Here is a 25,492-nt window from a genome sequence, read left to right on the forward strand (position 1 = left end):
ATGGTGTTTCCGGATATCATCGTACTCGGTTGACGCGGATTTAATTTCGTCGCCGCCACGATTTACCCAAGATCGTACTTTATTTGGCTGATACGTCAGTGTGCCATGGTGAACAGTGAGTAACTATGGTGTGTCGTCTGCCAATGTTCTGGCACGAACCGTCGCACGAGAGAAACAACAGCGTCGCGTGGAGGAGGAATGAATGAACGGGAAGAGGACGATCGAGGGCGTGGCGGGAGGGGATGCGACGACCGTCGTGTTGTGACGGCCTGCTGCTTGCTTGCCGATTTATATCGAGGTGAGAGTCATGTGTGCATATGCATGTCTACGTACGTGTCTGTGTTTCATGTGTGTTTATTCACGCGATCAACTGTGTCCACTGTCGTCACTGTACGGCCGTGTCCGCACACTTTGCGTACACACACCGATGTTATTTATGCGTGGTCGCGTTCACGCAATTCATATAAACGTAATTCGTTTTACTCACGTGAGTCTATGCCCCGTAGTTAGATCGCTCTTAAATATCGTAACGCGTCGAATGCATCGCGACAATAGAATTTTAATTGTTCAATTGAATCGCCTGGCAAACTCGTACTCGTATCTCACGTTTCGATGCCATATTATTTACACCGCATCTATATCGGTGCTACCTTTCGAGCTAACAAATTACTTTCTATCCTGCCTATTGTCTTTTCATGACGTATGATTACTTTCTCTGAACTTAATATACTGCGCCAACTCATGCCAATCTCCGCAAACACAAACAGTTCAAAGAGGGAAATTACAATTGCATTAAAATCCTACCTTGCGTGCAGTTTCACTCGATGATCTCCTTGTAGCCATTCCGAAGCATTTGAAAGTGAACAGGTGTCAGGTATCCAAGCGAATATGTTTGTCTGCTGTCTGGATAAATATGATAAATTTGCCGCACTGCTGACTTCTGTGCTGTTTCTCTTTACATTAATACTGGAGCACTTTGTTCGTGAAGCAATAGAATGTAAAACTTGAGGTAACTGACGCGCACTCGTCTTCGGACGGACCGGCCTGTTCGAAGATCACATAACGGAACAGATTCCTCGCGAAACGCACGTTTCATTGAAACAAACACTTTGTAGGCACTTTGTCACTAACAATTACGCGATTCCGAGTAAAATCTCGACCGACTATTCGAAATTTCTTTCATTTCGCGAACCGCGACTTCAGCGTACCGTTAATTCAAAACCGTCGAGCATAGAACTGATAACAATAAGATGGCAGAAAAAATGCGTTCTTTAAGAAGCTTAAGGTTCACACGCATATTCATAAGTCATAGATGTCGTGCCTTCAACTAGATTCTAGACGCGAATTGCACAATCCGAACTATACATAAGAGTTTTTTAGTGGTTAAGGTGTTCTTTGACCGAATTCAAATAATACGGGACGAAAGTGTAATTTTTTTATTAATTATTCAATGTAATTATCAGTGTTTTGTGTGCAACTTACGATAATACGCTTCATTATGCACTTTAAGATACGTAACAATAATTTCTCATCGTGTATAACTTGTAATTTAAACGATAGCAGAAAGTTATTTCTCATGTTACTGGGTAAGAGTGTAAAGTGTGGAATATAACTTTAATAATGGATTCACGGAGAAAAGTAAAGAGTAAACTTTCCAGTTGGTAAGTTTAATCATTGTAATACAAGTGTATTCGCATACTGATTTAGTAATAGTGATATGTCAAGTTTGTCATTCATTATTCGATTTTATTTGCGTAATCGTAATACATTTGATAATTTAAAACATGGCGTCTTAGTACATCGATAAATAGGTAATGTTAATTTAGAAATATTATTTACGGAATGATAGTGAGTTAAAATATGAAGAATAAAATGACATTCTATCGACTATAAGATATAATTAGGTGTACGTACTCGAATTTCAAGAATAACCATATATTTTTTGTTGCAGGTGGAGCGCCCGTTCCTCGCTGGAGAAGAGCAATGCGGTGAGTCTCGATATTCCTTCTGTTGCTACTTTTGTAACATTAGATTAATCCTTGGGGTTAACCTGTGGTCAGAAGCTATCCATTTCTAACGTTATTGCGCGGTTCCATTGGTTGTATCTTAATGTGCGGGCGGTTTAAAATGTAACTTTACAGACCAAGTTGTTAAGCAAATATTTGATAAAACGCTGGCGGCATTTTTAAGAATTTAAAATAGCTAATCGACCGCGACAACGTGTGGAGTATAAACTCGAACATGCTAATTTCTGATCTTTTTTGAGGCTGGTTGCTTACCTATACAGTCTGCTGATTATTCTAACTGTATTGATGCATCTCGTATACGCAACGTACAATATGCACGAGTTGCATTTACATTATCATATGTAAAGTAGACAAATTTAGCGAAAAATCTAACCGTAATTATCTTAACCATTTCTATAGCTAAACAAAATTCTATAGTTTCACAAATTCCGCTCTACAATTGATATATCTTCAATGGTTCGTTCGAAAAACGAACGTGTATTATATATTTGATTTCTTTTTATTATGGATATTGCATTAACCGATCTTACGAAGGCATACTCTTAAACCTTTGCTCTGAAATTGCATGCGAACGAAGGATAGGTGCAAAACAAGCGTTTCAACACGCGCGCGTACTCGCAATGCTCGTGCTTGCATTGCGTGTTGATACATCCCTAATTAGTGACTCGGTCGGTTACACGCGGAAGGTAACTTAATTATTTCTTCGCGTAATTCGCTGACGAACGCGCGTTAAACGCGTAGTCGCGTTCAACGTTGATTTCATTTGCCCCACTGTCGGCCACTGTTTCCCAAGGTGAAGTTAAACACTATTTCGTCGATTACCACTATGGGGGACCGCATTCTAGTCACCGTTAGAGAGACGTCTTTCGCAAACGCGTTGCAACTTAGTTTGAAACCTTCTGCATCGTTGATGGAAGGTTATTGTCCGGTCTAATTGCCAGTTGAACTCGTTCGCTCCTGTACTCGCGGTTTCATCTACCACCGTGTGTTCCATCTTGACGGAATCAGCGCAATCTCGTTGCAGTACACGCGCATCGAGTCTCACGCGTATATATACGCGGCTGAACAGCCGAGCAAACCACTTATCTTCGCGATGCATGCAGGACTCGAGGCAAATCTGTATCCATTGTAGTGAGCAGCGCAGTGCAAGTCACTCGACTGAATCCGTTCGAGAAGATAAAAGTGCGGCTGGCTTTGTGAAAAAAGAAAAAAAGAAACAAGGGAGGAGGGTACACCCTCGTAACGTTTTTCTCTTTGATAAACGTTGTAACTTGCGTGAAAGGCTGGACTGCTATAGCGGAAAGAGCAGCGGCCAACACATTTAGTCCCATGTTCAATCGACTCTGTTAGAAACGCTGTCCACGTATTTACCGATCTATCGGTTCACGGAAGTCCGCATTGACCGGCGCGTGTTGTAAAAATTCAAGAATTCTACGAAGTTTCTGGTAGCGTTCAGACGTTCTTGCACGCGCGGAATGAATCACGGCCGCGATTTGAAACGCAAAACGACGACGAAGGCGAGGCGGGCTCGAGGCGGACGCGACGCTTTCTACGCCGAAATTTCCGTTTGCTCCGGTGAATATCTACATAATACGTCGGAAGTGGCGATCGTACGATCCCGCGCGTCATTTGCATCGGCTCGAATTGGCTAATCGGCAATTCCGCGTAGGTTATCCAAACGGCCGTCGAGAATATCAGTCGATCTTCCGTGTGAACATGACCACCCGTTCCTAACACGGGCAGAACTTGATTTTACAATTATTCACGTCGGATCGTATCACTCATTTCGAGTGAAAATAACGTGTATAAGTATAGAATCTCTTATAGAATCAAATTGTCGACGTGACTATATTTTTGAAAGTTTACTTCGTACTCTATCGTTCGCGAGTGAACAAGAGGGTCATTTAAATCCAAATACATGTCTTTTGAAACGGATCGTTTCTCCACCACCGCGTACTGATCGATCAGCGGGTTCGTTGCGAGATTACCATTTCTGAAGCTAAGATATGGTTCGAGCAAATGATCCGACGGTGAAAGGGTTAAATAAACCGTAATAACAGTCCTCGCCGACGATTGCTCTCTCTCTCGCGAAACGTTGCTCGGCATCGGGAAGTTTGGAATTATTATTAATTATCGGGCGATCGCCGGCACGATAGGGGAAAGAAGGAGAGAAATTACGAACGGAACACGCCACATGAAACAGAACGAGGTCGTCGCTCGTGCGTTGTGAACTTTACACGATGTGAACTCGCGCGACGAGACGTTCGATTCGTTCCGCTGATTTGCCACTGGTTACTTTTAGGAGTACGAGTCTAGTACCGCGAACCATTTGTCTTCATCTTCATTGTCATTTCTTTTCATTTGTCCCATCGGCATCTTCGCGCGACAAGACCCTCCGTTACCCTATCCTATTAGCAGTCACGCTGTTGGTACTGCATATTGCAAAGGCCCTTATATCGTTATATTGTAGAGCGATGTCCCGTTCACTGAACCTTCCTGTTTAAACCGTGCATCGCTCGATTCTCTCGATTCCACATTATATACCATCACGTTCGAGGTTAGAGCGTGGCAATGGGGAGCGCGTATACGAGATATCAGACGTCGTTAGTCTGTGAAAAATGCTGCGTCACAGGGCAAATTAAGATGGTCTAAGCACAGACACGCTTCTACTCGTCTCTGGAAATTTGCTCGACGTAATGAGTCCTGAATTACGCCCTATTTCTACAGTCGTTCTATCATGTCCCAAGCACAGTTCAGCGGTTCAAACTGTACAGAGACTCTTCTGAATAATTTATTTGGATTTAATGAGATTACGTAGGAAAAGGACCACGAAATTCCGCGTTGTAAAAAATAAAGTGAAATTCCATCGATTGTACAATATTTAAGTGAGTTGTAATGAACCTGTGTACTTGCGATGCGTATAAACGTTATTCTGTAAATGCAAAGTTAACAGATTGTATCTTCGTTAATGATAATTTCATTATTCGTCATCTCGATTCTTGGGAGTTTCTAAATCTCTAATAGCTTGGTCTAAACGTGGATTATTGCATTCGTTGATTGCAACATTATTCCGTATGCGCGAACCGTATACGGTTACATCATTATTAGGATTCATACGTCGTCCATAGTCTGCGCGTCTAAGTCTGCTAGTCTAATCCCACGATCCACGGTGGCGGCGATGTCTCTTGCTGTCATAGTTCACCGCGAAATTTGTCAATGAAGCGGTTTCTATTGTCGCATGCACGGATTTCTAAATGAAAGAGAGAGCAGTGGCGAGGGGAGGAGAGGAGAGAACGCGTTAGTAGTTCGTCCCACATCCTAGAAAAAAGCAGGTCACGTGGACGACAGGACAACATTGCTCGGCAAGGACGACCGCCATCGTCGTCGTTCATTGGCCTAAATCGCGACATCGCTAGTCACTAACGTGTAGCATGCTAATTCCTACTAGTAAAAATGTAAATGCGTTATCTCTCGTTCCAACCGACCGTTTCTTTTTCAGTTCCGTCCGATCGAACCGCGTTTAGACAGCCGACTTTCGTATTTTACGCCGCCATCTCGTGAAAATCTCGTCCATCTTCGTCTCCCTCCTAACTCGTTGTGGCCCGCGTTTATTTAACCGCTGATACGAACACTCTACTGTTTTACGAGTCAGCATTACTTGACCGCTTAAACGATCCCTAACGATAGTTCGCATCTCCTTGCAACAAAGTTTTTAAGGGTGTACTGTTCAAAGCAGCTGTTCCCTCTTACTCGACGTCTCATAGTTGAAGACGAATTCTCGACATCTTCGTAGCTTACAACGTCGTGCATTTCACGCGAAATTGGAGCAATCGTCGAAGCAATGTCTTATTCCTAAATGGACTCGAACAACTGTACGTCGTGGACATATCAAAGGGGTAATTACGTCGAAGGGGTGTAGTCACGGTTTCTAGAATTTAGCGGTAATAATCTCGAATATCAAGTTTCCCAGCTAGGGTCAGGAATTGGAAAGTCTATATATAGGCGGGAGGAACTTTTGTCGTTGCGCTCTAATTCGGTTCAGGGAAGTTCTGTTCCGTGTACATTCCTTGGTGGTTAAAGGTGACGTTCGCCGGAACTGGCACGAGATTCGCGCCAACTTCGTTCCGTGGAACAGAATGGTCTAATGATTCGTCTTAAGGACGAATATATACGCGGCAGGTGCGTGCCTCGTAGACCCTCGGTCGTTTCTCGAAACCTAAGCCTGCACGTGCTGAAAATGCTAGGGTAGAAGAGTTTTTAGTGCCGGGAGTAGGTAGCTTCGGTTTCGTTTCACAGTAAATCTTGTAAGGTCTTAGAGGCAATTCGTTTGGTAATGAAAGCCGCTGGGATTTTAATGCTGTACTTACGCAATCGTATATTTTCGGGGTGCATTGCGTGACGAAATGCATCCCCATTGGGCCGTTTTAGAGTGGCTCGTAAAATCTAAAACAGCCCTTCGTGCTCCCGTTATTTTCAGATTGACGGCGCAGATACGCGTTACTCCACTTGCTATTTTCCTCTCTCGTCTAAGTAGGCTAATCGTTGGAATTCGCGAGCGGGTGGATCACGCTGCCTGATAACGCAGAGAACTGTGCATCCGCGATTCGATGCGATCCTAGGTGTTAAAGTAAATCACTCCAAGTAAATTACTCGCAGCGGATACGTCGCGACGAGGCATCGTCAGGGGATGATAGAAGGGGATGATCTGAATATTTCTTCAGGCGACTTAAAGTTGTCGCGAGAATACGTAACGAACTAACACATATAAAAACTCATGATCGTTACTAAATATAGAGATCCAAGAAAGAAACGAATGTTACAGTCTGCATTTATCTTTCGCCGCCATACTTTTTTTTCTTTCTACCAACTACGCCTCATTTGCATTTGGTAGCAATGTCATATCACTTATGCCTCTCCGCGATGAATTATCTTCTTGGACGTATCTAATTTGCTCGCGATGGTTGGCGAAACGATCGTTCCTTAAAGGGCGGGATGGGAAGGGTATAGCACACGAGCTGGGTCCATAGCTGGGAAAGCGTTTATCGGACGGATCGATGATCGCGATTCCATCCGGGCGCGAAAGGTCTTTCCCGTCGTAGACATTTACAGAAGCAATAGTAAGCGGCCCTACGTACGGTCGGATTGTTTTCATCCGACGAAAATGGCTCGCCGTGAAAATAGACGACCTCCCCTGTATGCGCGCGAGTGTGTACCCTTGCGTGGGCGTGTGTAGGTGCGCGCGTAGAAATGGGGATGATGCAGTTGGCCTGGATAAAGGTCAGTGGCCGACCTAGCCCCCCAGCAGTCCGACCAGCAGCTCTCTGCCACCTACCCGGTATTGATTTTGTTAACCTTCTAGGTTCTAGTCCCCGTGCACCCCCTGCGGCCCGCCTCCAACGGCACCCTACCCTACGAATGACATCTTGCCATCGTGCTGTTCTACCTTTTGCTCTCTGCTTCCCGAGCAGCTCCCTCGTTTTATTTTCTAACTCGCGTTTTCGTCAGAGTCGCGGGGAACCGATAATCCTGCTCGAGAGTTCCCCTCGTTCTCTCGTCCTCGTCTTTCGCGGCTGTCAGAAATAGTAATTGCCGAGATACGTATCTACTTTAGAGGGTCTCGTAATTTGCGCGTTTCTATAATCTTTTTGAAGCCGTTACGCTAAGTAAGCCGATGAAATATGAAGAAGAGAACGGGAGTACGAGCCGCACTCTCTTGATTTTCCAAGCGCAAAGTGGAGGCACGATTTCGAGCGCGAAACCTAACGTTACATTCGATTTGCGATAGCCTCCGGAGCGCGCGACGCGGATACCTATTTATGCTCTCTGTCTCGGCCAGTCCCGGTGTCCGGTGCAATTGGGTGTTCATTGGATGGTTCCGTGGCGAAACGATACGGGACACGTAAATATAAAAAGAGGACTCGCGATTGAATTGAAAAACAGTGCTCGCCTCGCGTCCGAATATTTTATCGCGACTATGTTTCCATAAGAACGCTCTGAAGCCAGATTAAAATATAGCGAGCGTTGATGCGGTTCGCTACTTCGTTAACTTGAAAAATCGAAGCACTTCGTTTTTTCTTTTTGCTTATCTCGCGAAAGCAGCGCTCTTGCAATTAAACCTCTCGCGTAATAAAGGTAACGACGAGCAATTAGACATTTCAGTCCGTCATGCGAGGTAATAAATTTCGCTCGAGTGTCTCTTTCACTTCACCGTGAAAGGGTTAATTATAAGAAAATAGGACAACAATCTCCGCAAAACCGAGTTCGATTGAGACAAGGGGGCGCGGAGCCGGTGCTCCGTTCCATTCTCGCTATCCGCCGGCGAAGCGTACGCGTGTACACCTTACGTTAACCGTAATTTATGATCGTAGAATCGCATTCTTACACCTACTTGCTGGCTGCGCGTTCATTAGCGCATTCCAACGCTTTTCCCCTCGAAAATGGGGCGGCGATTCGCGCGTATCGCCCGGTTCCCCAAGACGTATCGGCCCCGACCGATTGCGCTCGACGCGACTCGGTGTTCGCGCGATCGGTACCGCGTTTAACGCTTATATACGCGTGCACGCGCGTGCGTGCGCGGCCACAAGTAGCCACCGTACAACGGCGAGGCCCGCAAGCGGAATTCTAATGCCGTGTATCTGTGCCACTGTGCGAATTGAATTCCAATTATACGCTTGATTTAGTTGTCATTCAGCCGGGACTCCCCGAGAATTGCATCCACGACATTTGGCGCCACTCCATCTTTGTCGCCTCCGTGGCATACGGTGTCGGTCACCCTCGCGTCGACGCCTTGCGAAATGAGATAACCGTACGAGATTGCTCGAATTGCGCGGGGTGCCACCAGGGGACCAATCTCCACGCGGTGACGTTTAGAGACGGAAACAGGAAATGTCCGACATCTTTGCATTTCTATTACTCGATCCTGCTGGATATCTCTTGTGGATAGATCGATCCGTGGTATTGCACGATCTTCGACGTTTCTCGAAATCGACTCAGCCTCTTGCCCTTTGGTTCGCAATTTAGTTTAGCATCCAACGTCCTATAATTTCCGTTTCAATCGATACATTGAACTACCAGGTGTTATTACTCGGTTCCCTAATGCAACTAGGGGTGGCTACTAGTATAAACTGTTAGATAGTGTCGCTCTACCATCTCGCTACACTTGTCAGAGACAATCAAACAAGTATATTCTTGCATCAAAAATCAGCTACCACTGCATCTCCAACTCTTTCTTCGACAACGAAGAAAAAAACACCCCCTTATTGTCGTTTCATTCAGTTATAGTGCGATGTACTTGACACGTACGTAACCCTTCTGGCCGCGAGGGAGTTTATTCCTAGGCTAATTTCTTACGGTTGGAACAAAGCGCGTGGCAGCGTAAGCGCGACAATCGCGCAGCATCGGTAATTGATCTTGTCAGCGAACAAGCGAGGGACACCGGTCGCCGTCTGCGACTCGTTAATCTTCCGCGGGCCTCGTGTTCCCGGTGCGACTTCGCGTACCTTCTCCAGAGGTTCGCGGTTCGCGTTCTACAGCCCGCGCGCGTCGGTCCGCGCGAGCGAAGGGGGCCGAAAATAATCGCGTCCCCGCGACTCCGCGAATTTGCATGCGCCGTTTATACGGCTCGCGCAGCCCGCGCAAGAATATCGGCCGTGGCGCGAGATTTATAACGCGCCAAGCACCAGATACGCGTAGGTACATTACGTGCTATTGACAGCATTACCTCCACGATATTTGCATACACACATATGCAAATCGCGAACCGCGCGAATGTCGCCTATATCGATCAGTCTTGTATCTCGCGTCGTCGGTGCCGCGAGCTACGCGGTTCGAGGCAAACGGTGAATATGCCTACGTCAACGTTGTTCATCGGCGAAAACAGGCGTCGGTTTCATTTAAAGAGCTGGTTATTCGTTCGTCCGTCGAGAGGTAGAGATTGAGAGAGAGAGAGAGAGAGAGAGAGAGAGGAGGAGAGAGATTGTTAATTCATTGCGTTGCTTGGTATTCGTTAACGGGAACGCTCCAGGCGAAATTACACGGTTCACTTTGATTGGATAACAGAATTGAAAGTAACGCGAACAGTGTAAATTATTAGTAGAGCAATGCGTTCGATCGAATTGTAATTTTAATTTGTAATTCCATTCGATCGGAGAGGATGTAAAATTTATTTGAATTTAAATCATTTGCTTGAGAAAATTGTATCCACACGGTAACAGGATCCTCTTAATACTTAACTCACAATACAGTGTATCCTGTTGGGTGTCCTTGATACGTAGATCGAACTATATACATACTTTTATGCGTTCGTTTTTTGCCACCAAGTGAATTATGGAAGGTTAAATTGAAACAAGAGGCTGGTTTTGTCGCAATATAATTTAGTATCACAATCATAAACGTATCGAGTGAGGTTTCTTTCGATGTTTCTCGCCGTGCTCGTCGAAATTTTAATACGATCGGATTAGCACGTTATTCAAAGGTAGCAATAGTGGCTCTGAGCATCGAGGAATGTTCTGAGAACGGTGGTGAAATCTTGAAATCGAAACAGGTTTTAATTGAAAAACCGCCAAATTTCACTCGACATTCGATTAACCTAAATTCGTCATTTCTTCTAATTCTAAATGACACTCTTGTCGAAACCAGTTCCGCTCGTGACCTACTTCGGAGATAGAAAAAAGGTAGAGAGAATGTCGGTGAATCGAAAATTTTCGAGGCACATCGGTTATCGATCTGACTTCTCTTCTTTTCACGCTCGTATCTCTCGGGTCGATTCGACCGCGCAATTGGAGTGGCGGTTAAAAAGAGCAGCAGAAACAGAGGAAAGGTCATTGCCGGAGAACGGAGACATTTCTATCGGTGATCGAGCGGTCAGGGCTAAACAGTAGCTCTTTCAGTATGCATCCCCTGCATGTTAGCGAGTGGGCAGAGTAGAAAGTCGGCTATCCTTGCGAACACAAAGTTCCACTGCTTCTAAGTTTATTTTCGATTGTTGACGAAAGTCACTGCGGTGCACATGATGCATAGAACGAGGAATTTACGGTCCATTGAATTGGAAATCATCCACGATCGGGACGAAGGAGAGGAAAGGAGAGAAGTAAGATTTATACGCGATTTGATAAGAGCATAGAATGCATATTAGAAATATCATCGCTCGGATTAACGAAACAGAAATTCGTAATCACGACAAACAAAAAGACGCGAGTACATTTGAAAAATAATCAAACGGCGATAAAGCCAATATGCTTAGCGTGTCGTGTATAGGTAATGACGCTTCAGAGGCTCTTCTACGATATTTTTTTCCAGACACACGCTGACGTACAACCTCTTCATACGCTCATTCATTGAAACGAACAATTACATTCATCATCGTCAGATGACAACACCAATTCACCAATAACGCGATGTTTCACATTAGACGCGTGTGTTTCGCGCGGCGACAACGGACTTTACACACGCTTTACGTTTACGCCATTGAATCGCAGGCCGTATCTTTCATTGACCCAATAGCGAATTTCATTCGCCATCGGATCGTCCCGTCATTTCACCTGTCGCTACACCTGTAAGTAAGCGCCGTGGCAATCTGCCCGCATCTTCGTTTATCGCGATTAACGAAACGCACCTTGCCCGGGAGACGTTTATTGTGCCGTGTACGATTGACAGAGGCGCAGTTATGGGCGCGATTTAAGTCAGGACCCCGTAGGCGTTCGTCGACTTTCACGACGACCACGTTTCCTTCGCCCTGTCATCCTTGGAACGTGTCGTGAACGTGGGCAATCTATGAATTAGATAATTAGCATTTCCAAGAAGTAGCGTTTCTTACTTTTTTTTTTTATTCTTTCTCCTTTTAGTTGCCTCGTTGACTTTACAACCCGCCCCTCCCCGCCGTTCTTCTGTTTCTCCTTATCCGTATTATTATACAGGTAAATATCGCAAGTGTAGTCGCAACGGGCAGTAGGCGATAAATAAGCAACGATTAATGAACAAGCACGGTTAAGTGTGACTCTTTAACGAGCATCTCATTCTCTGCCACGAGGATGTACCTCGTATTGCAACAAACATCGTGGTTTATTGTCGTGTCGGTTATGAATTATGGAGTTGTCGATGGAAACGAATGGTTCCTTTCATAATAACGTGGACACGCGCGATTGTAAATATCCGCTCGCTGGTATCTGTCGCGAAACGAATCGGTTTTACGTAACACGCGCGCCAGCGGTAACGAAGTTCTCATTTCGCGGAATCGAGACACGACTGGTAATCTGGATCGGTACGAGCGATCCGGTGATCGTGTCTTCGCTCCTACCGCGATACGAGATTACAGGCTACCTTAATGGAACAGCTTCCACCGCTGAATCCTACGGTTACTCTTCTTCCCATCCGCGTGTAATTCTTTGTAACACGCTCACTTTTCTTGTCCGCGCGATACTCACGCGCTCCGCGCTGTCTGCACTTCCGACGTCAATTACCTGAAATTATCGTGCGATGGTCACCGTTCGCTGGATATGCCTCCTCGGTACTGTTAACAATGTTACGCACGGCGAACTGCTTGCGGCACACTCATTTAACCTTATGAACGGCAGCGAGGCACTCGCTCATTTTCCACTTAGACCATCTTGCGTCGTCGTCGTCGTCGTCGTCGTCGAAACGAGAATGAAACCTGCTGCGACCCGGTTAGATCCCACGGCGATTTTCGTTTTCTGGACAGACGGACGTTCGCCAAGTCTTTCGGCTTCGGATTCGTTGCGATGGTACCCCATGCGTAAAAAAGTAATATTCGTAAACGATGGGCAGGGTCGAATAACGGGAAGCTTGCCTCTAGGGCTACGAAGTTCTACAACTCTGACGCTACTTCAAATCACTTAACGTTTAGTATTTGATATACCTTTCGACGTGGTTTACAAAGCAGCTGTTACTTGGCACTTGTTCGATTTTACATGCGGAACATCGTGTCGCGTTATGCAGTAAGGCCTGTTCTCTGCGTATATTAATTTTTCCTGTGTTGGAGCTATTGTTTGAGGTGACAGATGTGAGATGTCTGTAAAGTTACTATTATGTAATAAGTCTAATGATACATTGTTAGACCATCACAGTTGTATCAGTGAAAATTTCTTGAAAAATTCTTGTGGTATTTCATTAGAAATTCATAGATTAACACCAGAAGCTTCAATGAGAAATTTGTCCTCGTTTGTTAGCTAAGTATCGCATCTTATTTCTATACCCGTGGTAAAAAATGAAGAATTTCTATCTACGGTGTGTTCTTCCGCGTCCCCCGTGAAGGAGTGTCGCTCGCAAACTTGGCGGCTGGCGAACTAGTGGTTGGTAAGCTCGAAAGAAGGCGGCTGGGTCTGTTCTCGGGAGTCGTCTAATTACCAATGCGATTCTCGCGTACTTTTTCGCGGAATCCCGAGGCGCTAATGGGCTCTTTCACGTCTCCCAGTCACATTTCGGATCCGTGGTAACGGCACCGCGGGTCAACGCTCACGAGACGGTGATTTCTCTTCGAAAGGGGACAGATTTTGGACCGGGCGCGCCGCGTTAGTAGCACAATGGTAGATCGTCGGATGTGTGAATGGGAACGTAGCCGGCAGGCCTATCCTGGCTGAGGATGCATTCCTAAGGTTTGACGTTGGCTCTAATAGAAAAACTGGGCATCTGCCAGGGGCGTAGCAGCCGTCACCGTGAATAACAATACGAGGAGCGTAAACGTGCGTGTGCCTGATTAGTTCCTCCTCGTAGTCGACTCAATCGATGACCTGTGGTGAAAAAAATTTCGATCGCCGCGTCGAACTTGGACGATAGTCAGAGAACTCCAGCGTACGGGTCCCGCAGAACTCTGAAATCGAACCATTGGACCGGAACTCGAAGTCTGGCCTTTCATTAGAAGTCCGTCCAATTCCGACTGCCTAACCAATTGAGCAATCGACGAATTGCTTCTTTCTAAGTTCAATGTTCTAAACGACCATGAAATGTTTCTTCTGAAGGCGCTACGCGTGGAAAGATCTACTGAAACATCACCGTTAACGACTCTCGTATATCTCTTCCGCGGTAGCTCACGTTTCGGATAAAATTGAGCAGCTCACCGTGGAAAAAGAAATCCATTGAACGGAGTGATGAATTAAACACTGAATTGATAATCGACTAGCCGATGGAACGGTTTCTTGGTTCTGTAAAATATACAATTATAAATTTATCGCTCGCAGTAATAACTTATGAAAGAAGAGCTCGCGTTAATGAATGGACCTTGGCGTCTCTGGCAGCGCAAGAAACGCGAACTATCACGTTCTTGCTAGCCATTAACTCTTCCACATACGATCGGTGGCGAGCGTCCAGGCGAAGGGACGGGCGGCCAGGGTGCGCCACCCCGTTTCTCTGGAAGTCGATTTTCCACGGACGATCGATGGGTCGTGACCGTGCGAAAATAGACGCGGATCGATCGATCATCTCGTCCTTCCTGGACGTGCACGATGAAAAAGGAAGAAAGAGGAGCATAACTGGGCATCCGCCGCGGGCGTACGCGACGGTGGCGTTGGAATATCAATGCGTTTGCCGGTGAATCGTTAGGATCAAGAGATGAAGCGGCGCGACGAGGCGAGGCGTGGCGAGGAGGGTAAAGAGGGAGACTCGATCGTGGCGAGAGTTAGGCGAATACATACACGCTCGTGCAAAGAGAATTCCCCAGGGCTGCGAGAGCGTAACCACATAAGGCGTATCGGGCGCGAGGCCACCGGTGCATTGTCATCTTCCCACACGCGATGCGCGCCGAGAAAATACGGCAGATAGATACGAGCCACGCTGCGGCGGTGGCTTTCCTGCAACGATCCCGTCTGCCTCGACGTTGCACGCGGGAAAAACTCGCCGCTCGTCGATAACCTGGTTCCGTTCGCGAATTCACGGTCGCACGTGCCACAGACGGGGGAGATCGTGCGGGGATTTCGTGGCACCGATCCCTTTTCACCGCCTAGCTCGAATAGCTCTACGCTCGGCGCTCGTAAATGTCCAGCGATGTTGCATGCCCGGCTGCGGGATGATTTATTCGCCTGAGAGGAAGATCCTTCAGTGGTCGAGGGTGCTCGATAGTTTCCTGAACGAGTGACAGGGAGGACAATTGATTATTCGTATTTATTCAAATTTTTCGTAGGGATAGTCGGGTGCATGTATTATTGATGTCATATATTAGTAATTTTTCAGAGTATCTTTCTAGATTTTTAAGGACGCTCTATATTAGGTTCATCTTTTTATGTGATATATTTTTGCGTAATCGTCTGTACGATTGCCAGAGCAGAGAGCACACGTACCACAGTTGATACAGGACGCGATAACTTCTCCATGCTTGGCTATTATGTGCCACGTAATGATATTACGAAATACTTTGCGACAATATATATCTACTTGCGCGCGGAGTACCGAGCAACTCGAATAGAAAGTTGGAGCGCGTTAATAGGGAAGAAACACCCGACGTAGAAGTGCTACAATGTTACTACATCGAGCTGCAATGTGATTTGCGGAATGTCCACGAGAGGGAAACGAAATTCGTGGAGTGGGCGTTGTTTATGACGACGGTCAGAGCCGGTAGGAACGCGCGAAACCGTAAATCTCCGGCCATTTATTTCCCAGGACGGAGGGTTTTGAACACGTAATACTTTCATCCACTTTCCCCGTCGTCGGTGTTCCTCGCGAAACTTTTCAAAGCACTCACCCCCGGCCGCTGCTTTCCATCTAAAGTAATTTCTACTCTGATCACGCTTCCTTTCTCTCGTCACGTCGCACCGCGACCAAGCGGTCTCTCCTCTACGTACGTATCGATCGTTAAATTACAAGAATATTATGCTCATCGGGACTAAATCCTCTCGAGAAGAAAATGAGGGATCGAAGTTGCACCGATCGCTCGTGCAGTCGCGAATAAAGAGTCCTATTCGCTTTCTGAATCATCGCAATCACGAGCTTCGATTCGCTACGTTTCACCGATCCTTTTTCTTCGGATCGTACTTACGATCGACAATTTTTCGACGTAACTCAATTTATCGAGGTGGAAGATCAGTAAACCACTCACAAATTTTATCGGTTCAGTGTGCTAAATCGCAGATTGTGTAAGAAATCAGTAGTGCGAAGTACGATAGTCACTTTGTCAGTGTGTTCCACAGGTGAAACTGAAGTTGAAGTCTCAGAGAATCGATACAAAGAGAAGGTTGCAAGTGTTTTATTAAAAAGCAATACGTGTCTTTCTTTATAAATTAGCAATTCAAATCGAATCGCGGTTTCACTTGTAAAATACACCTACAAGGTTTGTTGTAAACTCTGTGCAAACTGCTTTCCCCCTTTACCGTACAGTTTATTTCGATACACTGTGTTTCGGAGTCATTACTTATTTACTGGAAAATTAGCATTGTAATGCGCTCGATAACGGATCGTATCGCGGCGGTTGGGAAACATTGTGACAATAAAGCATTCCGTCTTCCGCTGCGACTTCGTCGCACGCACGGCGAGCGTGTCCTGTTGATTTTTTCCGCTCCGCGCGAAGTAGGTCGACTTTCGTCATCAGCGATAAAAAAGAAAACCGAGGGAAGATAAAAAAGAAGTCCGTGGCAAAATCTCGTTTCTTCCTCGCCGGGGACTTAGATTAGAATTTTTAAAGGACGCCCACGATCTTTTTGTCGGTGTGTCACGCGATTCTGTAATGACACGTTGTAACACAAATTTCATCGATGTCGTCAATTTAGCAAATGCAGTTGCGTAACATTTGTGCTTGTATTTTAGCGTGCGCCCCTCGAAAGTTTTAGAGACGACCAAGCTTTTCTGGCAAAAAAAGAGGAGAGAGAAGTGGTAGAATTTGTTCACCGCTTTCGTGCAGCGTTGAAGGGATTAACCTATTAGGGGACGGGTGAAAATAGGTCGGAAGGAGCATCCATTTTTTCGTCCCTCGAAAATTCGGTTTTCTCGTTCGACTATTATCTCGCTTAATGTATTTCACTGGTGATTGCACAATTTTTATCGTATTACAGCCGTAATTTTTACCGCGTCTAGTCTATGAAAAATGCCGGAAATTTTGTATTCCACATAAAATGTGCACATCAAATTTTATGTCACACATGATGGTTTCAGTTTCACACGTAACGCAGCAAATTTCTATATAATTATACGGTAGATTTTTATTATGGAAATTTTTCGCCATGCTGGTTGGGACCTCTGTCCTTCGACGGTGTCGTTTCGCGTAGCCGCGAACGCGACAGGTTTTCCCCTCCATAGACGGGCAGTTTCGTCTAGCGAGGAGACGAACAGACCGGTCGTAGATCGGTTTCGGTTTCCTAGATTCATTTTCCTGGAAGTTCTCGCGGCGGGAATGAATTGTGTTTTAGAGATTAACGGGACTGCTCCTCGGAAAGGCAGCCTTGTTAACCGGTATTTGCTTGCTTAGCTAAGGAGTTAAAGCGAACCTTGGTGGCCGGAAAGATGAAAAATCGTTTCGCTACAACCGCCGCGACCGGCAGGAAGAATTCTCCTCGAGTCGTTGGACGTGCAACTTGTTCAATAATTACGATACAAACGATCGACTGCAGATTGGCGTGATTTTTCCGTTCGAGAACCACTTTGCTGGCTGATCACGGGATCGTGACTTCCCGATATCTGCTGCACGCTTGCAACACGTGTTCCTGACTCGTACACGAGCCTAGCCGGTGGAATAAGAGCAGCAAAGCAGCCGACAACAAAGTTGCGGTTATTCCCTTCGCGTCGAATTGATCGTAGAAAGTATCGTAGGATAGAGGGGAGGCTCTCGTGGCCTGGTCGGGGTCGTTAAAACGGGAAAAGGGGTGGATGCCGAAGGTGGAAAATTGCAGGGAAGAAAACGAACCGGCGCAGGCGGTACACCGCGAGGAACGTTCGTGGCCGAGTGTGTACACGTAATCGCGAGAGTAACGCGATTGGACTGTGGATGAAGTAGCAGAGCAGCGGAGAACCAGCAGAAGTAGAAGAAGAAGAAGAAGAAGAAGAGGAGGAGGAGGAAGAAGAGGAGGAGGAGGAGGAGGAAGAAGACAAGAGGCGGCGGTGCTCAGAAGAGAGAAGAGAGAAAATGAAGAGAGAAGTGTTGGGAGGCGGGGGTGGGGAGGAGAGCTTCACAATAGCTCAACTCTGGAATGAGGAAGTCTCGTACGGAGACGACACCGCGGGAATACTAAAGTCTGGGTTACTAATAGTTGGTTACTTCGCGTATTCCAGCCTCATAGCTTCTCGCGAGGTGGAGCTTCTTGGGATCGTATTTGTGTGCCTGGATGACTTTGTATCGGCGCCATTTGTCCGCCCTTACCACGAACGAAAAGAGGATCGTCGCTCCGTCTCGACTGCGATTCGTAATCCTCTATTTTTCCCGCGTCTCTTGATTTGCGACTCGCTTCTTGGAACGAAATATGCGAATGAGCTCTGGGGACTGGGTCAAGAATTAGCCAGTCGAGTTAGTTTTTAGCGAGCCCCACCGTGAATCCTAATGGTCCGAAGATTTCGAGAAACGGCCTCTCTTTTCTGTTTTCCCGGTCTTCTCTCGCTAATTCGTGTACGACAGTTGATATCGTTGTACAATTGCTGTGAATCTATATAGTAGAAGATGTACGAATTTCGTGGCACACGCGAATCACAGTGGAAACAGTTAAGATTAAATTAAGGGTACAGGCTCCTACTGTACACGTCTCTCTTCTTTTTCGACTGCGAATAGAACGCGAAAACTTTCCGTCCAGCTCGTTAGAATTTCCAGAGCTGATAACCTCAAAGAAGACACGAATTGACTCCTCGCCGCCATTGCACCTAACCCCTCAATTGCTCGATTGTATTCCGAGGGCGATAATTGAATGGTTCGGTATTTGTCTTTTTTATCATCAACACGAATCTCTTAATTGCGCGTGAACAGTGGTGCATTACGCAACGGTCGATAAATTTCACTTTTGGCGAACCGATCCCGCGGTGATAGCAGTAAAAAAAATGCCGGCCCCGTTCGTTCCTCGAACTTTTATGGGCGCGTCGCGGACGCGCGTCGGGCCAAATAGCAATTTCGTGGCTCTCGTGTCACCGTAGCTGTTTTACTACATAGTTAGCAAGTGTGTTTCTATTCGTCGCGTTGGCGAACAGAAAAAAAGGGCAGGAAAAAACGGTAACGCGTTTGGTCGCGGGTAAATCCGTGCGAAGTATCCCGTTAATCTGACAAGTAATGGCGCATCAGTGCGTTATATATCGCGGTCCATAAATCAACGGCGTATAAATCGTTTTAGCATAACAACGTAGCGAGCGGCGATAATATGCACGTGCGCCGTGGAAGCTCGCGTATTTTTGCAGTCCCGAGTGGAACGGCTATTTTTGTGGAACCTCAGAAATCGCCCCGGGGGGATACTTTCTGGCATTGTTAAATCAATGTTCATTGTGGTATTTGTCAATTCCGTCGGGCGCTACGCGCAGGATGCATCGTTAGGTTTTAGTCATCCCGCGCTAAGTTAACTTTACGACGATCCGCTTGTTTGCTATGAATCGGGGATTAATTTTGATCGTCGAATAATCAGACGTTAGGTATGCCGGGCGCAACCGTGTATCCGCTCGTTGCCAACCTGGCTATAAATTGCCACCCTTTCGCTTTACGCTTAAACGGAATTTATTCTTTAGACGGTTTATCGGCGCGATCAAAGGTCACACCGTTTTAAAACAACGAATCTCGATCGCGTTCTGTGAAACGATGACGTCCGATGTTCCGTCGATTCATGAATTATCAACGAGGACTCGATCTCCGAGGCTCCTCTCTCTGTGGGACAACGATTTCGCAACGCTGGAATCGCCGCGGCGCGGATCGGAATTGGGTCGCTATATTTAAAGAAGACTTTTTATATGATGCATCTAATTTTCTTGCCTCGATCGCAATTGATGACACAGCCCGTGGTGTTGCGCTCAAGTGCTCGCGTCGGCACGCATGCAACGGTCCCGATATCGATAACCAATTTTGGCTCGCATGCGTGGACGATCATTTAATATATCCCGTTTTATTTCTACCGTCTTTTTTTCTTTTTTTCTCTTCTCACTTTTTTACACGCGCGAAACATACCGTCACTCGAAGCGATATAAAAAAAGAGGAAAAAGGTATCCGCAGTGTCGTATTTGTCTCGGCTGTTACAGAGAAGGTTCAATTTATTGAGCAATTCTGTACAACTTGAATGGAATATTTTCCGTGGACCACATCTGTTCTCCGTTCTCTTATCGAGGCCGAAGTCTCGATTACGAACCGTGACTGCCGTCCCAGGGCTGCAAGCTGCAACCGTGTGCCTGGCTTCAGCGGGGGTAGACCGTTGAATCGTTTATATCAATCGTCGATGATTAGCTTTCTTTCGTCTCGGAACTTTCTTTCCCATTCCCGGGTCAGGACTCGTTCCCGTCCGTGGCCCGGTCGCGACGGTCGCGCGTAAGAGAGGTCAGAGCAAACAGGTGAATCAGACTCGTAAAGAGATTCGCCCTTGGCCCTCGTCGCGGTGGGATGATTCGTTTCATTAAATCGATTGTGTTTCAATCTGGCCCGCTAATATGAAGAGAGCCTAGAAGGAGAGAGCCAGACGCGCTCTCGCGAGCGCGTATCGTCCGCTCTGGCTGCTCGCGCTGACCTACATGCCCGTCCAAAATAATCTGACACTGCCGGCAAGACCTTAACCGCGACCCCAACTGGAGCAGATTCGAAGAATAAACCCCGTTTCCGTGCGGGTGTGCGCGCGTATGCCTCGAGACCGATCTCCGCTCGTCGTCGGCAATCGCGCGAGCCGAGTCTCTTTCTATTCAGACCGCCGCTGGAACCGAGACTTCTCGCTCGATCGTGCACGAGTTTCACGAATTTCGAGATAGAAAACGCAGGATCGCTGTAACGCAACGTTCGTACGGAGTCCGAGCGTCTAAAATGGAGTTCGCGCGCGTCCAAACGGAGTAGCTGAAAAGTTCTCTTCCACGTTTCATTGCAATCCGTTTGCGAGAGCGGTCTCCTCGAGTGGGGGAACGCGTGTTAGGCGCGGGCAAAGATTAACAACGCTTCAAGGATGTCACCTTCACGATGCCTCGGTGCATATAAAATTAAAAGCGTTCAAAGCACGTGATTGGCTCGTTTAGAAGCAGTGACCTACACGGCCGGCCGAAATGATCCGACACTGCAGGCCAGACCTTAACCGTGACCTCTCTGGGCGGTGAGGAGCCCGAAGGGCAAACCCCGTCGTGAGATTTAAAACCAATTGACGAGACGCATCAGTCGTGCAAACAGCTATTTCGTACGTGCATGCTCGCCACCTAATTGTGCCCAATAGCCCGATCCATATGCACATACATACATCCACGTACGTTTTTAGACCTGACTCATTTCAAACAGGATCGATTCGATTCAGGATCGTGCAAATTGTCTCTTTACCAGTCGTTATACATGGCTCGTTGGTCAGGATAACGAACGGGGACGTTTTTCTTTCTGTTTCCTCGTTCAATGCACTTTTATGTTAATAATCAATCTTGCAATCGTACGCGGCGTTGCGTAAGCCATTGATTGGCCGAAGGAAAGTGAGAATGTGTTAATATCGAAAAATGTTGTATTCAGAACAAGTATGCACCACGCCTGCCTATCAGCATGTGTAACACGATGCCCGTTTTAACTTCACGCTAATTTATTAACGGGAAAGTCGAGTCGCCAGGCAATCATTGTTCCGACGTTTAACGACGTGACAACCGTTGCATTTGTAATTCAACCTCGTTTAAGGACAATTACTCTTTAAATTGTCCCGATCGGTAAAAGTTGTCCGAATTTATCGTACACGCGAGACGAAATTTAATTATCAGCCAGAAATTCAGCCAGAACCGAGTATCGTCGATGATTAATCGTGCCCGGATAAGTTTCCCCTGCCCTGGTGTCCCTCGTAATATTCCCCAAGTATAACCGCGTGCTTATTCGATATTCAATGACGCGATACAAGTATCGATTCCACGAAGTTCGGCAAGCCAGCCAAAGGAGGAACATCGACGGGTGTGGTCGAGGAGTGCGTACATCGATCGGCACTTTAACCACGACGAAAGCATACGTTTCTACGCGGCGAAGGAGAGGGATCCCGCTTGTCCTGCTGCAACCGTTGGCAACAGGATCCTCAAACTTCCTCCCTTTTACACGAGGGTCTTCGAGTGCTACCCTTTTCTCACCTCGCGTCACACCTGCTCTCATTACATACACCGTCATCCACGAGTCGAGAAACCCACTTTCTTCGATATATCCACCGTACGGTAAACACTCGCCGATCATAAACCACCGACTACAATTTTGCATCGATCGACACATAAGCGATTTCGATCGCTATTAACAACAGCGATATAACAAGAAAGAACGCGAGTGACGACGCGTTTAGTTAGTTTATTGGTATTCGATGGATTCGTAATTGGATGGAAACGCAGCGATTCGGTTCTCGTCGATATCGTCACCGCGTAAACATCCTAAAACGGGCGAAGAAAAACTTGGAGAGCGGACTGGAGGCGAACGGCTGAGGGCGAGGCTGAAAAGGGTCGGGCGAGACGGAGGAACTGTCTGCGTCCGCAGAAGGTGGTTCAGGGCAAGGGCGTAGTAGCGTTTAACGTGGCAGTGGAGCAACTTCCACGGTACGGCACAGTGGATAAGGTCGGGCGAGGTGTACACGGTTGTAGACGGAGAGGGCACGGGTTAGGGGACGAGAGGGTCAACGCAAGAGCGGGCAGAAGCGAGGTCGTCGAAATTAATGCGGGGAATCCAGTGAACGGGTGGATCGGGTTCCCTGTCGTGGCTCGTTTTGAGTTTTTTAGTTCTCGAATTTAATCCAAGAATGGGGGAGAATGGGGGACATTGAAAGCGGTGGATCTCGTCTAGACGGTCGGTGACGTCACGAGACAAGGTCGACTGTCGCTCTATCCACGGGCGCAGCAACGCTTTTCTATATACTCGACGCCTGTATCCCTCCCTCCTCCTCGCGTATCGCCGTCTCGGTCTACATCGCCCCCGAGCCAGCCTTCTTTTCGTTTTCTCCCTTTTTGTCCCCCTTCTGTCTTGTTTCTCCCTTGCTCTTGCCAGCGGACCCCATGCCAAAGGGGTGGCGGGCACCAGCAGCCTCTAACATCGTTCCACCGGAACGCTAGCTGAACCAGTTGGGCTAGGAATCGGCCTGATCTTGTTCCTCGCCAGGCATCGTGATCGATGCGCCTCGCTGGGGATGTTGCCCAGCCTGCGAGAGAGCTTTTATTCCGTCTCAAAGGTCCGACGGGAGTGAGCTCGTTCTTGGCCCGGCCGACTCGAGGATTACGAACGATTATTCGTCATAGAGGGGTATTAAAGTGGTATTTTATAGAGATGCCCTGCTAAGTCGGGTTGCCGTAAATGTCACTTTCTCGCGCGAGATTTACGAAAGATGATTTTCAAGATCAACAATTTATTCTTTCTCATTTCACATACATGTGTATGTTTTAAAAGTAAATTTTACTCCGAAAATAGCTGTTTAATCTGTCCTCGTGCAGAGAAAACTGACACGATGGCATTTGGAATAATGTCGTTTCGAACTGTTGGTGTCGTCGAAAATTTCGCTTAATCCTTCGCGTTCGATTTTTTTTTCAAACTATCCTCGTCAGTTTATCAACCGCGCAAAATCTTCGACCGCCCTTTCCGTGTCGTGTCAGAGGTTAAACAGTATTCCCGACGCTTTTGAGCGTATTCGCCGGCGTTCACGGCTTAAAATACCATAAGGCCGATTAAGATTCCATCCGAAATTCCCCGGGGAGACGCATTCGTTTCCCGCGTTTTCTGTCACCAGCTAAGGCCTCTTTATCTCCTCCGGAAATCAGTAGCCCTGGTTTGGACTTTGGTCAAGATGGACGACGCTCGTTTGACGTTACGATCGTTCCTCTTTCTCTCTCTCCCTGCCTCGCTACATCTACACTAGTGAATAATATCTGAATTCCTTACGTTGAGGCATAGCCAATCTGGCTCATCAATAATTCAGCGAATTCGAGCGACCGAGAAATTCGAAAACAAGGCGAAAACAGTCGGTCAACCATGGTACGCTACAGGCTCCCTCACAAATTAGCTTTCTAATGATTTCTTCGGACAACGTAGGGGGAACTTTGATATTTTATTCTTCTGTAAGTCTCTGCTTCTTTTGAGACCACTTGTCGACGCAGTAGTGCTCTAACCTTCGACATTGCGATCTTCGACATTTCTAATATTCACGCTAATTAATGTGTCATTTGAATCTTTGACGAAGCTACTTAAAAATTTGTAAGAACGTGTCGCGAAAGCTTCAAGTCTTCGAAACGTCGACTATCTTCACTCGATCGTTCAGAGGAAAGTTTTCTCGCAAACATTGATCCATCGATCTGGACTCGATTCTTTGATTCAGCCTGTAGATGAAACGAGCCACGTATCTGGGTCCCCTTGTGCATTTACGAATCACGCCAGACGCGTTACCTAACCGTAATCGATCGACGCACGATTGAATTTCGATTTTTCCACCGATCCACGGGAATGATATATTTTAACAACGGATATTGCAGCGCGTGGATACGGAGAGAGAAAAAAAAAAAGCAACGTAGCCGTACTTAGAAACCAGGTCGATCGAATTTGTCTATTCGATCTGTCTGCGAAACTTTCAGATACGGCCGAGTCGTACGCCACGGACTTTTATACATTTCAATGCGTCCGACAGGATGCACATTTCAATGTCGAATTAAGGTTAAATTCTAAGCAGCGTGAACGAACGACGCGGGAGGATGTCCGTGGACACATTTAACGTGGGCGAAGGGGAAATACATTTATGTGTTCCTCGTGCGTGTACACGATTTCGCGAACGAATTCCATCAGGAGTTAAATAACACCTGTTTTATTAAATTACTCTCGACTCTCTAAACGACCGTCTCTCAAATAATTCCGAGGTAGTAGATCACGATGCGTACGATATTGCTAGAGACTTCACTGGACATGTAATTTGCATGCATTGATTACAATTAACAATCTACATAATTACTTTCGCCACTCGCCAACTTCTCGTACTTTTCACGATAATTTATCTGTGGAAAAAAAATTCCGTGCCGCCGAAACCGTGGCGATTGTTACATTCGCGTGCAACACGACGTTAATTGGAGGGGTGACATTGCCGCTTGAGAACGGGACGAGTGGAAGGTAGAGATTCCAATCCAGTTTGAACAATACCGAGTGGCAAGCGACGGCTAATTTACTAATTCAGCCGGAATTGCCTTCTCGGAAGGGACAAACGAAATATATTGAACCAGTGTCAGCGGTGCACCCTCCATTATACGTAAAACTCTTTGTAATTAAGAACGATTCCGTCGTGTCTGCGTGGAGACCCCCCGGCTCGTGAACTTTCAACAAAATTGCTAATCCATAACGCGTATCGTCTCCACTAATTTACGCAACGTCAGGCGGTAACGGCTGATTTGCCATTCAACCACCTTGTCCAACGTCG

The 25,492-nt window shown here is 46.7% G+C and overlaps 1 protein-coding gene across 1 annotated transcript in view; it reads left to right on the forward strand.

Moving 5' to 3' along the window:
• The first annotated feature begins 11 nt into the window (after window positions 1–11).
• The window catches only part of Oatp74d (Organic anion transporting polypeptide 74D), a 90,793-nt gene continuing 65,312 nt past the window's right edge, over window positions 12–25,492 (forward strand). Inside the window, exons 1-2 of the mRNA XM_076906902.1 lie at window positions 12–298; window positions 1,952–1,988. The gene's annotated coding sequence lies outside the window, so the exon portion shown is untranslated. The remainder of the gene's footprint in view (window positions 299–1,951; window positions 1,989–25,492) is intronic.

Source organism: Xylocopa sonorina, chromosome 15, assembly GCF_050948175.1.
Source record: "Xylocopa sonorina isolate GNS202 chromosome 15, iyXylSono1_principal, whole genome shotgun sequence".
In the NCBI taxonomy this organism is placed as follows: Eukaryota; Metazoa; Arthropoda; class Insecta; order Hymenoptera; family Apidae; genus Xylocopa; species Xylocopa sonorina.